The sequence below is a fragment of the Bubalus kerabau genome, chromosome 10 (assembly GCF_029407905.1).
Source record: "Bubalus kerabau isolate K-KA32 ecotype Philippines breed swamp buffalo chromosome 10, PCC_UOA_SB_1v2, whole genome shotgun sequence".
NCBI classification, from domain to species: domain Eukaryota; kingdom Metazoa; phylum Chordata; class Mammalia; order Artiodactyla; family Bovidae; genus Bubalus; species Bubalus kerabau.
In genome coordinates this window covers 97,113,552-97,129,623 of record NC_073633.1, presented here as the reverse complement: position 1 = coordinate 97,129,623, position 16,072 = coordinate 97,113,552, and the positions used below count along the sequence as shown (strand labels likewise).

The 16,072-nt window shown below is 39.3% G+C and overlaps 1 protein-coding gene across 15 annotated transcripts in view; it reads left to right on the top strand.

Annotated features, from left to right (window-relative positions):
• The window catches only part of CEP128 (centrosomal protein 128), a 605,049-nt gene that overhangs the window by 430,797 nt on the left and 158,180 nt on the right, over positions 1-16,072 (top strand). The window lies entirely within an intron of this gene.

Below are 16,072 nucleotides of genomic sequence, written 5' to 3'. Positions count from 1 at the left end.
GTATCTTCTTTTTGAAATGAGAAGAATGCAGACAAAACAAGTGGGCCGTATTTCTCTTGACAGCGTGACACCCCTGTTTCACTGTCTCTTGTCCTTACTTGCCTTTGTTAGTCTTTTCCCCTACTGCTGCAGGTAATTTGAGAAGTCTAAGTGCCCGTGTCTGATGTGCATATACCCTTGTCTACTTGGTACCATGGGGCTTCCCTGCTGGCTCAGTGGTGAAGAATCCGCCTGCCAATTCAGGAGGTGCAGGTTCAGAACCTAGACTGGGAAGATCCCCTGGAGAAACAAATGGCAACCCTCTCCTATATTCTTGCCTAGGAGATCCCATGGATAGAGGAACGTGGCAGGCTACAGCCTGTGGGGTCTCAAAGAGTTGGACACGACTTAGGGATGAAACAACAACAGCAATAGGTAACACATACTCTCTTGATACCCCAGAGGTGCCATAACAAAACATCACAAATTGGGGAGCTTAACATGACAGACATCTAGTCTCTCATAGTTCTGGATGCTAGAAGTCAGAAATCAAAGTGTTGCCTGGGCCATGCTCCCTCTCAAGGCTCTGGGGACTCATCCTTCCTAGCTTCTTCCAGCTTCTGGTGATGACTGGAAATCCTTAGCATCACTTGGCTTACAGCTGCAGCACTCATCAACTTCTGCCTCTGTCATCTAGTGGCCTTTTCCCCTGTAGATCTATGGGTCTGCATCCAAATCTCCTTCACCTTTCTCTTATGAAGACATCAGTCATTGAATTTAGGACCCACTCTGAATCCAGGACCATTTCTTCTTCTTCTTGTTCAGTCACCAAGTCATGTCCTAATTTGCAACCCACGGACTGCAGCATGCCAGGCTTCCCTGTCCTTCACTATCTCCTGGAGTTTACTCAAACTCATGTCCATTGAGTTGATGATGCCATCCAACCATCTCATCCTCTGTCGTCCCCTTCTCCTCCTGCCCTCAATCTTCCCCAGCATCAGGGTCTTTTCCAGTGAATCAGCTCTCCTCCTCAGGTGGTCAAATTTGAACTTCAACATCACTCCTTCCAATGAATATTGAGAGTTGATTTCCTTTAAGATTGACTAGTTTGATCTCCTAGCTGTCCAAGGGACTCTCAAGAGTCTTCTCCAACACCACAATTCATTAGCATTAATTCTTTAGCACTCAGCCTTCTTTATGATCCAACTCCCACATCTGTACTGGAAAACCATAGCTTTGACTATATGAATCTTTCTTCTTGATATCCTTAATTAACTTTATTTCCAAGTAAGGTGTCATTCTGAGGTTCCAAGCAGACATGCATTTGGGCATGTCACTATTTAACTTACTATACCTGGTACGGGCCAAGCAGTCCACCTCCTGTGCTGGGATGGTGTTTATTTCTGCATGTACCTACCAGGCTTTGCTCCTTTGCTGGATACCAGTGCCCCTTTGGCTGCATGTTGCTGTGCCTTTCACAAATTACCATCTTTGGTAAGCCTCACAAATCACTGTCTTTGGTAAGCCTCATTGCCTAAGCTCGGGTGTGTACCACTCTGGTGAGGCCTCTCAGCTATCTGTGAACGGTCATGGAACCTGCCGATCTCTGTTACTGATGGGTGTGACCGCCTTGTACGTCCCAGTGGCACTGCTGCTGATGCATGGGAGACTTGTGGAACCAACTAGTCTTCTTTTGAGTTTATACAGTTAAAGTAGGTTTGAAAGCAATCAATCCCAACTATCCATACCATGTTGTATTAAGAATTGCACTTCTCATTAATGCTAAAGTTTTACTACTGGACAGAACTTGACTTAGTGTTTATTTAGGATGAGGATTTTCCAGGAGCCTCTTCCATCTTTCAAGTGAACCAGCTCCTGGCAAATAAGCCCTTCTCTACTTACTGCTCAGACATCTCTGGGCTGATGTGAGTCCCAGCAATTTGCAGCTTAAGTTCAAAGTAGGGCCAGCTCCCTATTTCTTTGTATCGCCCCCATCTCACACTTGTAGTACTAAATTGAATTGAATTGTATTGCTATGCTGTTCTGACATGGCTATTTTAATTATTTACAAGATCGCTTTCTTTCACTGTTGAGATAAATGCTTTTGAGTAAAGAACAAATATCCTTTTTAAACCTTTTAACAGTCATTCACTTTAGACCCAGAAAGCACCTTTCAGCAGCCATAAATATTTTACAATTTGATTTTAATCTGTTTTAATTCAAAGTTATTTATTCTGGGCACATTTTATACCAGGTAGTATATCAGAGTCCAGGGAAAATGTGGAAGAACTGACTCACAACCCAAAATTAGAAAAATGGTGAAGCAGTGACAAACATTGATAGCTTATGACTGAAGCGTTAGATAATGGGAAAGTTGACACTTGATGATCTGTAAAGGGGGCTTCCCAGGTGGCTCAGTGGTAAAGAATCTGCCTGCAATGCAGGAGACCTGGGTTTGATCCCTGGGTCCAGAAGATCCCCTGGAGAAGAAAATAGCAACCCATTCCAGTACTCTTGCCTGGGAAATCCCATGGACAGAGAACCTGGTGGGCTGCAGTCCATGGGATTGCAAAAAAGTCAGACAGATGGACCCCATGCTAAGAATTTAAAACATTAGGTTTTATAAAACTAGGAGTAGTGGTAGTTTTTATGTTTCAGGCAGTAGTATAAAGATTCAGTTAGAAACATGGATGTGAGTGTGCAATTGCAATAGAGAATGATGAGGATTTAACCTAAAATGAGTGTAATTATAGAGAAGGGACAAATGCTGGAGATACACAGATGGTAGACAGGCCAGAGTCTGTTACTAATGGTTATGGTTGCTGGGAGAGGGAAAGCTGTCCAGAATGAGCCTCAGGTTTCTGCCTTGTTGTCTAGATGGGCAAGTTACCTTCAACTGAGATAGAAACTCCAGGGAAATAGAATGAAACTTAGAAACTTGTGTTTATGGAGGGCCATCATGTCATGTAATTTAATTCTCATAATAATAGTCCTTCACAGTAGCTAGGAATCCATCCTCAAAGAATGTAAATAAATTAATATAAGTAAGATTAATTAGGCAGTGACAGAACTTGATGTTTTCTCCTGGAATTTCATTCATCCTCTTATATATTCAGAAGGATGGTGGGGGATAAAAAATTCACTTAGATGCTGTGTTTGAGACCCCCTTAAAGTATCAAGTCTGCTAATGAACTGCGTATTAGAATTTGGAACTTAAGCTCAATAAAAGGATAAGTCTTTTGAGAGGGCCTGATTGTGTATTGTTCATATATGTGCTCAGTTGCTCAGTCATGTCTGGCTCTTTGTGACCCCATGGACTCTAGCCCGCCAGGCTCCTCTGTCCATGGGATTCTCCAGTCTAGAATACTGGAGTGGGTTGCCATGCCCTCCTCCAGGGACTCTTCCCAACCCAGGGATTGAAACCTTGTCTCTTATGTCTCCTGCATTGGCAGGTGGGTTCTTTACCTCTGGTGTGACTGTTTACATATGAGGGAAACCCTGTTTACATATGGGGACTTGTCAAACCCACATTTTATACTGTTTATCCGGAGGCCAAACCAAGAGTGAGAAAAGGAGAAGGCTTTAGACAGAACCCTCGGGATCATCTGCATTTAAAGGGATGGTAAAAAAAAAACATGCAGAACCAGGAGAGCATACAGGGAAGTGAGGATTCAAGAGATAAAAGATAGAATGTTCTGGAAAAAAGTAGAATATCTTGAGGAAATTGTCCTTAGTGTTCAGTACAACATATAGGTCAAGTCAGGTAAGTAATCTAAAATGTCTATTGAATTCAACATTGGCAGGGAATTGTTAGTGGCTTTAAAAAAAGGTGAGAGTCCCATTATAGTTACTTGAATAATTAATAGATGAGATAGTAAAAAATATTTATTAATATACTGTCATTCCATATGTCAGCGTAGCAGTCCTTACCCTTTATGAATAGGTCATGAATTTTTTTTTTAATAGTAGCCATGGTAGATTATAATAAAAAATTTATCTTCCATCTCTAGTTTGTTCCACATATCAGGAATGACATACTTCATAACCTACAAAATAAAGATGAGGGTACCTCCTATATACCTGAATTAGAGTTATTTGAACTGTGATGTTACCAACTGAATTGACTAATCCCAGACCTATCAATTTTGAAATGAAAATGTGTTCCTGTAAATGCCCTTTCAAAGTAAAACAGCAAAGATGTTTCCATATTCCAAAGGACAGTGGTTAGAAACAATGCTTTGTTTTTGAGGTTTTTATAAATTCCATGCAGTGGGTACTTCTGTCTGTCTTGGTCCATGGAAAAGTCACTTTCTATAAGAAAGATTTGATTATGTATTATTTGCCTTTGCAGTCAGAGAGATTGAGTTAAACTTTGTTTAGTCCTTGGTTCTGGCCACGTGATAATTACTGTCAGCTTTTCTTACTGATTTTAGTCTAACAACAGAACTCTCCATCAAAAAACCATGGATCCATGTAAGGTTGAGATTCTATTTAAAGAAGCAGGAAAGTGGGCGTTATCTTCTCAACTTCTCTTTTTAGCCCATAAGGTAGAGACCAGTTATTATTGAAAGATGGTCATCAGCTGTTTCTAAGATATAAAATAAATATTATTTCCAGTAATATGTTAATTTTAAGCCAATTGTATTGGAATAAAAAGATTTGGGTGGTCCACAGATTCCCATTGTAAGCAATCTAACAAATGTCAACCTTAATCATGTTTAAGAAGAGCACAGAATATGTTATTGTCTTTCGGTTTTAGCAGAGACAATGAGTTTACCTCAGGCTTACATTTACTGGGTAGAGTCCCAGTTCTCTTACCCTTGTATTTTACTCTTCTCCACATTCTTGATTTGAATCATATGTAAATACTCTTCTTGCTCTCAGTGAGGCATATTGGTGTTTTTTGCTTCAGCATTTCTCCTTTGGTAACTCATCCCATATGTTTGGTAGCCTTTGCATAATATTGTTCTGTGTGAACTCAGCTTCTGAACCATATCTTGTATGAATCTGCCAGAAGGATGCTATTTGACTTGTTTTTGTACTTATAATATCACAATCAGAAACTTTTTCATTATTTGAAGGTAAAATGAATTTAAGTCTCATTTGCATAAGTATGTGAATGAGTGTGATTTTAATATGGGTTCGTTCTTTGGTTCATTACCATCTTTTAACATAGTACATTCCATTGACACATAGGAACCTGGAATGTTAGGTCCGTGAATCCAAGTAAATTGGACGTGGTCAAGCAGGAGATGACAAGAGTGAACATCGACATTTTAGAAACCGATGAACTAAAATGGACAGCAATGGGCAAACTTAATTTAGATGACTATTATATCTACTACTGGGGAGAAGAATCTCTTAGAAGTAACAGAGTAGCCCTCACAGTCTACAAGAGTCTAAAGTTCAGTACTTGGGTGCAGTCTCACAAACAACAAATTGATCTTGGTCCATTTCCAAGGCAAAACCTTTAAACATCATAATAATCCAAGTCTGGGAAATAGATGGGGAAACAGTGGAAACAGTGTCAGACTTTATTTTTCTGGGCTCCAAAATCACTGCAGATGGTGACTGCAGCCATGAAATTAAAAGACACTTACTCCTTGGAAGGAAAGTTATGACCAACCTAGATAGCATATTCAAAAGCAGAGACATTACTTTGCCAACAAAGGTCCATCTAGTCAAGGCTGTGGTTTTTCCAAGGTCATGTATGGATGTGAGAGTTGGACTGTGAAGAAGGCTGAGCGCCGAAGAATTGATGCTTTTGAACTGTGGTGTTGGAGAAGACTCTTGAGAGTCCCTTGGACTGCAAAGAGATCCAACCAGTCCATTCTGAAGGAGATCGGCCCTGGGATTTCTTTGGAAGGAATGATGCTAAAGCTGAAACTCCAGTACTTTGGCCACCTCATGCAAAGAGTTGACTCATTGGAAAAGACTCTGATGCTGGGAGGGATTGGGGGCAGGAGGAGAAGGGGACGACAGAGGATGAGATGGCTGGATGGCATCACTGACTCGATGGACGTGAGTCTGAGTGAACTCCAGGAGTTGGTGATGGACAGGGAGGCCTGGTGTGCTGCGATTCATGGGGTCACAAAGAGTCGGACACAACTGAGCGACTGATCTGATCTGATGCCCCAACCACTGATGTAGGAGAAGCTGAAGTTCATCAGTTCTATAAATACCTATAACACCTTCTAGAAATAACACCAAAATTCAGACTAAATTGAAGAAAGGGAAAGCCACTAGACCATTCAGATATGACCTCAATCAAATCCCTTATGATTATACAGTGGAGATGACAAATTGATTCAAGGGATTAGATCTCTTATAGAAAAAGTGCCTGAAGAACTATGGATGGAAGTTCGTAACATTGTTTAGAAGGTGATGAGCCAAACTATCCCAAAGAAGAAGAAATGCAAAAATGCAAAATGGTTGTCTGAAGAGGCCTTACAAATAGCTGAACAAAGAAGAAAAGTGAAAGGCAAAGGAAAAAGGAAAAGATACACCCAGCTGAAAGCAGAGTTCCTGAGAATAGTGAGATGTAAGTGGGCTGTCTTAACTGAACGATGCAAGGAAATAGAGGAGAGAAATAGAATGGGAAAGAAAAGATATCTCTTCAGGAAAACTGGAGATACCAAGGGAAAATACCATGCACAGGTGGACACAGTAAAGGACAGAAATGGTAATGACCTAAAGAAGCAGAAGAGATTAAGAAAAGGGGGCAAGAATACACAGAAGAACTATACAAAAAGGTCTTAATGACCCGGATAACCATGATGGTGTGATCACTTACCTAGAGCCAGACATCCTTAAGTGTGAAGTCAAGTGGACCTTAGAAAGCATTACTATGAACAAATCTAGTGGAGGTGATGGAATTCCAGTTGAGCTTTTTCAGATCCTAAAAGATGATGCTGTTAAAGTGCTGCACTCAATATGTCAACATATTTGGGAAACTCAGCTGTGGCCACAGGACTGGAAAAGGTCAATTTTTATTACAATCCCAAAGAAAGGCAATGCCAAAGAATGTTCAGACTACCACACAATTGCACTCATTTCACATGCTAGCAAAGTATGCTCAAAATCCTTCAAGATAGTCTTCAGGATGTGAATCAAGAACTACCATATGTACATCTGCTTCATGGAATTCTTTGACTGTGTGGGTCACAACAAATTGTGAAAAATTCTTCAAGAGATGGGAATACCAGACCACCTGACCTGCCTCCTGAGAAACCTGTTTGCAGGTCAAGAAGCAACAGTTAAAACTTGCCTTGGAACAATAGACTGGTTCCAAATAGGGAAAGGAGTACATCAAGACTGTATTGTCACTCTGCTTATTTAACTTATCTGTAAGGTACATCATGAAAAATGCCAGACTGGATTAATAACAAGCTGGAATCAACAGATTGCTGGGAGAAATATCAGCAACTTCAGATATGCATATGATACCACTCCAATGGCAGAAAGCAAAGAGAATCTAAAGAGCCTCTAGATGAAGGTGAAAGAAGAGAGTGAAAAAAACTGGCTTAAAACTCAACGTTCAAAAAACGAAGATCATGGCATCCAGCTGTATCACTTAATGGCAAATAGATGGGGAAAAAGTGGAAACAGTGACAGATTTTATTTTCTTGGGCTCCAGAATCACTGCAGATGGTGACTGCAGCCATGAAGTTGAAAGACGCTTGCTCCCTGGAAGAAAAGCTATGACCAACCTAGGCTGCATATTAAAAAGCAGAGCTATCACTTTCCCAACCAAGGTCTGTATAGTCAATGCCATGTTTTTTCCTGTCATCATGTACAGATGTGAGAGTTGAACCATAAAGAAGGCTGAGTGCCGAAGAATTGATGCTTTTGAACTGTGTTGTTGGAGAAGACTCTTGAGAGTCCCTTGGACTGCAAGGAAATCAAACCAGTCAATCCTAAAGAAAATCAGCCCTGCATATTCATTGGAAGGACTGATGCTGAAGCTGAAGCTCCAATCCTCTGGCCACCTGATGCGAAGAGCCTACTCATTGGAAAAGACCCTGATGCTGGGAAAGATTGAAGGCAGGAGGAGAAGGGGAAGACAGAGAATGAGATGGTTGGAAGGCATCACTGACTCAATGCACATGAGTTTGAGCAAGTTCTGGGAGATGGTGAAGGACAGGGAAGCCTGATGTGCTGTATTCCATTGGTTCACAAAGAGTCGGACACAACTTAATGACTGAACAACAACTCATTAATAAATAGTCAATTTGTCATTGCTAGACATTGTACATAGATTAAACCAACAATCTGGGCATTGCAGAGCTGGGGCCTGCATTCCATACTTTTTTCCTTCTCATCTCACCTGTCAGAGCTTCCTATAATGAGATGAAAAGAAGAAAAAGACTGTTGTTGTTGTTGTTTTTTTAATCTGTAGGTAGTTTTGCAATGCTTATTAGCTTTAGAGAGAACTGAATAAAGGGTCTCCTGGAGTTGAAATTATGGGCCTTAGGTGAATTCAGAGATAGTTTTTCAAATATTAGGAGCTACCATTTCAGTCACTTGTGTTCAGTCTGCTTAGCCTCATAAATCTAATGAAATATTAATATTGGGCATTTCCTTTCATGCAGTCACTCATTTAGTAAATATTTACAAGTTCCTACTATGTGCTAGTCACTGTCTGTACCTCTTTTGAGTTCACTGTCTTATGGTGTAAGACAGTGAGACACCATAAACAAAAATTATATCAGGCGGTATGAAAAGTGTTACAGAGAAAAATGAACTAGGGTAAGAAAGTAGAAAGGTATGGGAGGGGTATTTTTAGATGGATGATCAGGTCTGGATCTAGAGGAGAGAGCAGTGAGCAGTGACTTGAAGTGAGATTTTAATTCCCTGCCCAAGAATTGAACCTGGGTATTTTCATTGCTTTAAAATTTCCCACCCAGAAATGCCCTTCTGGAGTCTCTGCTTCAAAATCCAAGAAGTGTTTCCAGAAGGAAAACATGAAGGAAGGATCAACTCATTTAAAAGAATATAGTCAGTGTAAAGTAGAAGTTAGAATCATGAGTTTCCAGCAAGAAGCCTTGTTTCTCAACATTTTTTTTCTCTGTCAAGTGCCCTGAGAAGTTTATCTGAAGCATTAAATAACTGCTTATTTTAAATATCACCATGGTTGCCATTTCCTCTAGGACAAAACCTGAACGTGGCAGTGCAGCTTGCTGGACCCTTCGTGACACACGTCTTTTTTTTTTTTTAATCGAAGGATAATTGCTTTGCAATATTGTGTTGGTTTCTGTCATACAGCAACATGGATCAGCCATAGATATACATATGTCCCCTCCCTCTCCGACCTCCCTCCCACCTCCCCCCACCCCATCCCACCTTCCTAGGTTGTCACAGAGCGTGGCATTTCTACCCCCATCTGCTGCCTCCTCAATATCCAAGTCTCCCCACCATGAGAAGTCATTGTATTTCAAATATTAAAGTGGACTTGGTGGTACAGGCACTTCCTGTTGTGGAGATATATACCCAGGGATGACTCCTTGACCCAAGGGGCTCTCTCTGTAGGTAGCCCTTGACCTTTATAAATTCATCATGGTCTAGAGTCTGATATGTAGACTTATGGATTCAGATTCTTTTCACACCAAGGATGGATACGTCCCATAATGAGCAGATTCACTTGAACTAGGGACATATAGTCATCCATTTAAGTATTTATTGAGGACAACTTAACAGACAGTGAGCTTGGTGACAGGGATACAGTGGTGAGTAAGGTAAATGTGACCCCCAGCTTATAAAACCTACAGTCTGGCTGGTCAGTGGGAGTACCTAGTGGGATGTTCTGCTTGTCCTGGGTGTGGGAGCAAGGCTGAGAGAGGCAGGGGCTTATTGATCTTTAAGCTTGGAAGTTTCGCTGGAGGAACTGGAAGAGGTTAAGTTTGGTACCAGCAATCAGGAGAGGGTGAGAGAGAAAGTGGTGACAGAAGACATCGGAGAAACAGGCAGGACCTAGCAACAGAGCCAGGAAAACTTCTGAGCCATGTAAGGAGTATTGGCTTAGACACAGATGCCCTGTGATGTCTATCATGCTTTATGCTTAAGGAGGAGAGGGATGTGAATAGATTTGTGTCTTAATACTGATATGAGACTACCATGAAACTTTCTCAATGAAAAGTATTACTATTAATACACTAGACCTCTCGTACCAGTATTATTTTCCCCCTGGAAAGTCATAAAGGAAACCATTTTCTTCCTTTCTTGAACACCCAAACCAGGAGGTTACACACGTAAATATTCACCATTTGTAATGGCAAACAGATTTAAAATGTTCACTAAGGAAATAGCTGACATGCCCACCCATAGAGTTTAAAAGCTGGAATATTCATGTGGCAGGATGCTAAAGAAGCTTAAATGAATGCATTATATAATTAACTCACCAAACTAGTAGTCTAAGAAATATAAAGTGAAAATAGCAAGTCACAGAGAACACATTCAGTATACTTTATATTAATAAAATTTTAAAGGAAACAGTATGTTATTTAGAGATATGTACATATATAAAAAACTATAAAGAATAATCATGAATAATCGTGGCCATTGTATCTATTCTTGCTATTTTTCTGACTTTCCTGTGTAATGATTATGTAGTGTTCATGCTGTTGTGTTTCAAATGTGTATCTTACACATCTTAGAAGAAGCCAGTTTTTATACTGGTGAGCTGAATAACATGTTCACTAAGAATATGGATTCTGGGGTCAGACAAAATTTGGTTCAAATTTTACCTTTCAATGATCGTGAAATCATTCAAGGTGGTTAGGATATTATATGTGTATATATATATATATATATATATATATATATATCACTGAGCAAAATAGACAAAAATTCCTGTCCTTTTGCAGTTTACATTCTAGCTGTTAGAAATAAATTGTTATGAATTTTCATTAAAATGGTGAGCTCCCTGGAATATTAGGCTCTGTGTTTTATTCATCTTTGTATATCTGGCACCTAAATCTGACACACAGTAAATATATTTATGGAATTTAATTGCCTAGTAAATGAACATTGTACTTTGTACTTCTGTGGAACAAAAGAAATACAAATTGCTTCAGCTTTTCTCAATCACAGTTATAACCTCAAATCAAAGACCAGCCTTCTTAAAGCTTCACTTATTGATCTTAGCAGCTCCTGAACCACTTATAGAAACTGAACCATAGTGTGATCTTTGAATAACTGAATAATTGAGATGCGTAAACACTGTTAATACTATGTAAGCATTTTTATAGCCTTCAATTTTTAATTTTATTTTTTCTCTCAAATCTTGGAGGCTAATTACTTTAAAATATTGTATTGGTTTTGCCATACATCAACATGAATTTGCCATGGGTGTACATGTGTTCCCCATCCTGAACCCCCCTCCCACCTCCACCCCATACCATTCCTCTGGATCATCCCAGTGCACCCGCCCCAAGCATCTTGTATCCTGTGTTGAACCTGGACTGGCGATTCGTTTCTTATAAGACATTATACATGTTTCATCGCCATCCTCCCAAATCATCCCACCCTCACCCTCTCCCACAGAGTCCAAAAGACTGTTCTATACATCTGTGTCTCTTTGGCTGTCTTGCATACAGGGTTATCATAACCATCTTTCTGAATTCCATATATATGCATTAGTATGAGGTTCGTGACATTGTACAGGAGACAGGGATCAAGACCATCCCCATGGAAAAGAAATGCAAAAAAGCAAAATAGCTGTCTGGGGAGGCCTTACAAGTAGCTGTGAAAAGAAGAGAAGCGAAAAGCAAAGGAGAAAAGGAAAGATATAAGCATCTGAATGCAGAGGTCCAAAGAATAGCAAGAAGAGATAAGAAAGCCTTCCTCAGCAATCAATGCAAAGAAATAGAGGAAAAAAACAGAATGGGAAAATTAGAGATACCAAGGGGACATTTCATGCAAAGATGGGCTCGATAAAGGACGGAAATGGTATGGACCTAACAGAAGCAGAAGATATTAAGAAGAGGTGGCAAGAATACACAGAAGAACTGTACAAAAAAGATCTTCATGACCCAGATAAGCACGATGATGTGATCACTGACTTAGAGCCAGACATCCTGGAATGTGAAGTCAAGTGGGCCTTAGAAAGCATCACTACGAACAAAGCCAGTGGAAGTGATGGAATTCTAGTTGAGCTCTTTGAAATCCTGAAAGATGGTGCTGTGAAAGTGCTGCACTCAATATGCCAGCAAATTTGGAAAACTCAGCAGTGGCCACAGGACTGGAAAAGGTCAGTTTTCATTCCAATCCCAAAGAAAGGCAATGCCAAAGAATGCTCAAACTACCGCACAATTGCACTCATCTCACATGCTAGTAAAGTAATGCTCAAAATTCTCCAAGCCAGGCTTCAGCAGTACATGAATGGTGAACTTCCATATGTTCAAGCTGGTTTTAGAAAAGGCAGAGGAACCAGAGATGAAATTGCCAACATCCGCTGGATCATGGAAAAAGCAAGAGAGTTCCAGAAAAACATCTATTTCTGCTTTATTGACTATGCCAAAGCCTTTGACTGTGTGGATCACAATAAACTGTGGAAAATTCTTCAAGAGATGGGAATACCAGACCACCTGACCTGCCTCTTGAGAAATCTGTATGCAGGTCAGGAAGCAACAGTTAGAACTGGACATGGAACAACAGACTGGTTCCAAATAGGAAAAGAAGTACATCAAGGCTATATATTGTCACCCTGCTTATTTAACTTATATGAGAATACATCATGAGAAACGCTGGACTGAAAGAAGCACAAGCTGGAATCAAGATTGCTGGGAGAAATATCAATAACCTCAGATATGCAGATGACACCACCCTTATGGCAGAAAGTGAAGAGGAACTAAAAAGCCTCTTGATGAAAGTGAAAGTGGAGAGTGAAAAAGTTGGCTTAAAGCTCAACATTCAGAAAATGAAGATCATGGCATCCGGTCCCATCACTTCATGGGAAATAGATGGGGAAACAGTGGAAACAGTGTCAGACTTTATTTTTTGGGGCTCTGAAATCACTGCAGATGGTGACTGCAGCCATGAAATTAAAAGACGCTTACTCCTTGGAAGGAAAGTTATGACCAACCTAGATAGCATATTGAAAAGCAGAGACATTACTTTGCCAACAAAGGTCCATCTAGTTAAGGCTATGGTTTTTCCTGTGGTCATTTATGGATGTGAGAGTTGGACTGTGAAGGCTGAGCATCAAAGAATTGATGCTTTTGAACTGTGGTGTTGGAGAAGACTCTTGAGAGTCCCTTGGACTGCAAGGAGATCCAACCAGTCCATTCTGAAGGAGATCAGCCCTGGGATTTCTTTGGAAGGAATGATGCTAAAGCTGAAACTCCAGTACTTTGGCCACCTCATGCGAAGAGTTGACTTACTGGAAAAGACTCTGATGCTGGGAGGGATTGGGGGCACGAGGAGAAGGGGACGACAGAGGATGAGATGGCTGGATGGCATCACTGACTTGATGGACGTGAGTCTGAGTGAACTCCGGGAGTTGGTGATGGACAGGGAGGCCTGGTGTGCTGCGATTTATGGGGTCGCAAAGAGTCGGACATGACTGAGCAACTGAACTGAACTGAATACTGTATTGGTGTTTTTCTTTCTGGCTTACTTTATTCTGTATAATAGGCTCCAGTTTCATCCACCTCATTAGAACTGATTCAAATGTATTTTTTTAATGGCTGAGTAATACTCCATTGTGTATATGTACCACAGCTTTCTTATCTATTCATCTGCTGATGGACATCTAGGTTGCTTCCATGTCCTGGCTATTAGAAACAGCACTGCGATGAACATTGGGGTACACGTGACTTCCTAAAAGTTTTATTCTAACACATTATGAAATTTCTATTGACTCCTTTAAAGTTAGATGACAATGCAGTTTTTATATAGTGTTCAGTGTGTGTGTATATGTGTGCCTGTATACGTGTGTGTGCTGTAGAAGCAAAGCAGATGTGTACAGTTGACCCTAAAATAACAGACGTTTAAACTATGTGCATTTGAACTTACACCTGGATTTTTTTCAGTAGTAAATACTACGGTTCTATAGGATCTGTGCTTGGTTGAATCCTTGGATGTGGAGAAACCAAGGATATGGAGAATTGATTCTAAATTATACACAAATTAACCTCCACATTCTTAAGATCACCTGTATATTTCTTCCTTAGGGTTCACCAACTTCTTAAAAGAGGTGATATCTAATCTTTTGACAGACATTAGGTCCTTTAGAAAATGTGGTTGCTATAATATGACAATGATAATCTTTGTACTTAATTAATTCTGAACCTTTCTGATTATTCTTTTAAGTGAAATTAAGTGGTTAAAAAAAGTATTAATGTTTTTGTCTCTTGGTATTAAGGTAAAAATTATTCTTCATAAAGATAGCATTGCAAATTTTCTTTTGCTTAGATCCGTAAGTAAAAAATCAAAACTCAAATAAGACATGTTTTGGAGAATTGACATTGTAAAATTATGTGTCTTGTAATCTTAATATTACCTTCTGTTCACATATTAGGCTGTGCCCTAACTCTGATTTTTGTGATTCTAGATTATTGCAGGGTTATCTTGTCTTTTTTCATCTAGATTCATTAACTTATTTTCATTAACTTTATTCATCTTTACAAAATAAAAACTTGCTTAGATTCTGCTATGAGAGCAAATAATGAAAGTTTAATAAAATACTTGTTTATTGGCTTGGAGAACTGGAGTGTTTTTGTGTGTATGTGTATTGTCCATATAATTCAGAAGGCATGTGTATATTGCAGCAAGTCAACTTCTGCAAAAACCTAACTTACGGTTTTTGCCGTATGACTCACTTTCTTACAAAGACAGATTTGGAGGGTGTTTCTTAAGAATTTCTTTTTCATATACTAAGGAATCTTTCATAATGTTAAACCTTAACTTGCCCACTCAGAAAGTAGTATCCTAATGAATTCATTTTACATCTGAGTGTAAACTCTAAAGCCTACAAATATTTAATATTAAATATTATGTCATATTGCCATTTTACTTTATTTCAATAACAAGTATTGCTTATAGAATTTTATGATTTCTGTAAAATAGCAGGTTAGACAATTGATAATAAATTGCTTTGCCCTTACAGAATATATTTTTTATTTATAATCTAATCTCATGTAAGAGGAATATCCAACATTGTTTGTAGAAGTATGTGATTATTTAAGAGTAATGATTGATTATTTTATTAGTTTTTAAACCACCAATGAAATTGAAATATGTCTATACTGACCACTGCTAAAGAAACATTGAACAAAGCAGAAGGGATTCTTCTATACTTAATAGCACAGGTCTTTTTTTTCTTTGAAGGGCACATAATAATGATATGGAAATATCTAGATTGGGTTTCAAAGGTAAAAGAAAAATTAAAATAATCTAAATTTTTATGCTGGCTGACATGTCTTCAGAAATTTACAAGTTTCTTGAATTCATTATGGAATTTCTTAATTGGGTCAATGAATAGCAGACTACATGATTAAAGCATGTTAAATTCACTCATAAACAGATATGTCTAGCTAAACCAACTCAAAAATGTTTTGTTACCAGGATACCTAATTCTCATGTTGTTCTTAGAACTGTAGTATCTCAGGAATGTGTGACTAAAAGTTGCAGACACTCAGATTGAGTAAGTCACTGATGGAAGAGAAAAGAAAAACAAAGTCCAAAAGCCTCAAGCCAATTAAAAAATCAACAAACAAGAAAAATCACTTAGAAAAACTTCTGCACAAACCCTAGGCCTGCCTAGACTATACCTCATGTTGATGTACGTTACTAAAGCTTTTGATTGTGTGAAACAGTGTTACTAGATCTTTTATAATGACCTATTTCTCGAATATTATTTCTTAGATCCCTAAGACAAGGTGTTCTTACCTTAAAAAAATTTTTTTTTTTACCATGCTGCTGCTGCCGCTGCTAAGTCACTTTAGTCGTGTCCGACTCTGTGCGACCCCACAGACGGCAGCCTACCAGGCTCCCCCGTCCCTGGGATTCTCCAGGCAAGAACACTGGAGTGGGTTGCCATTTCTTCCTCCCAGTGTATAAAAGTGAAATGTGAAAGTGAAGTTGCTCAGTCGTG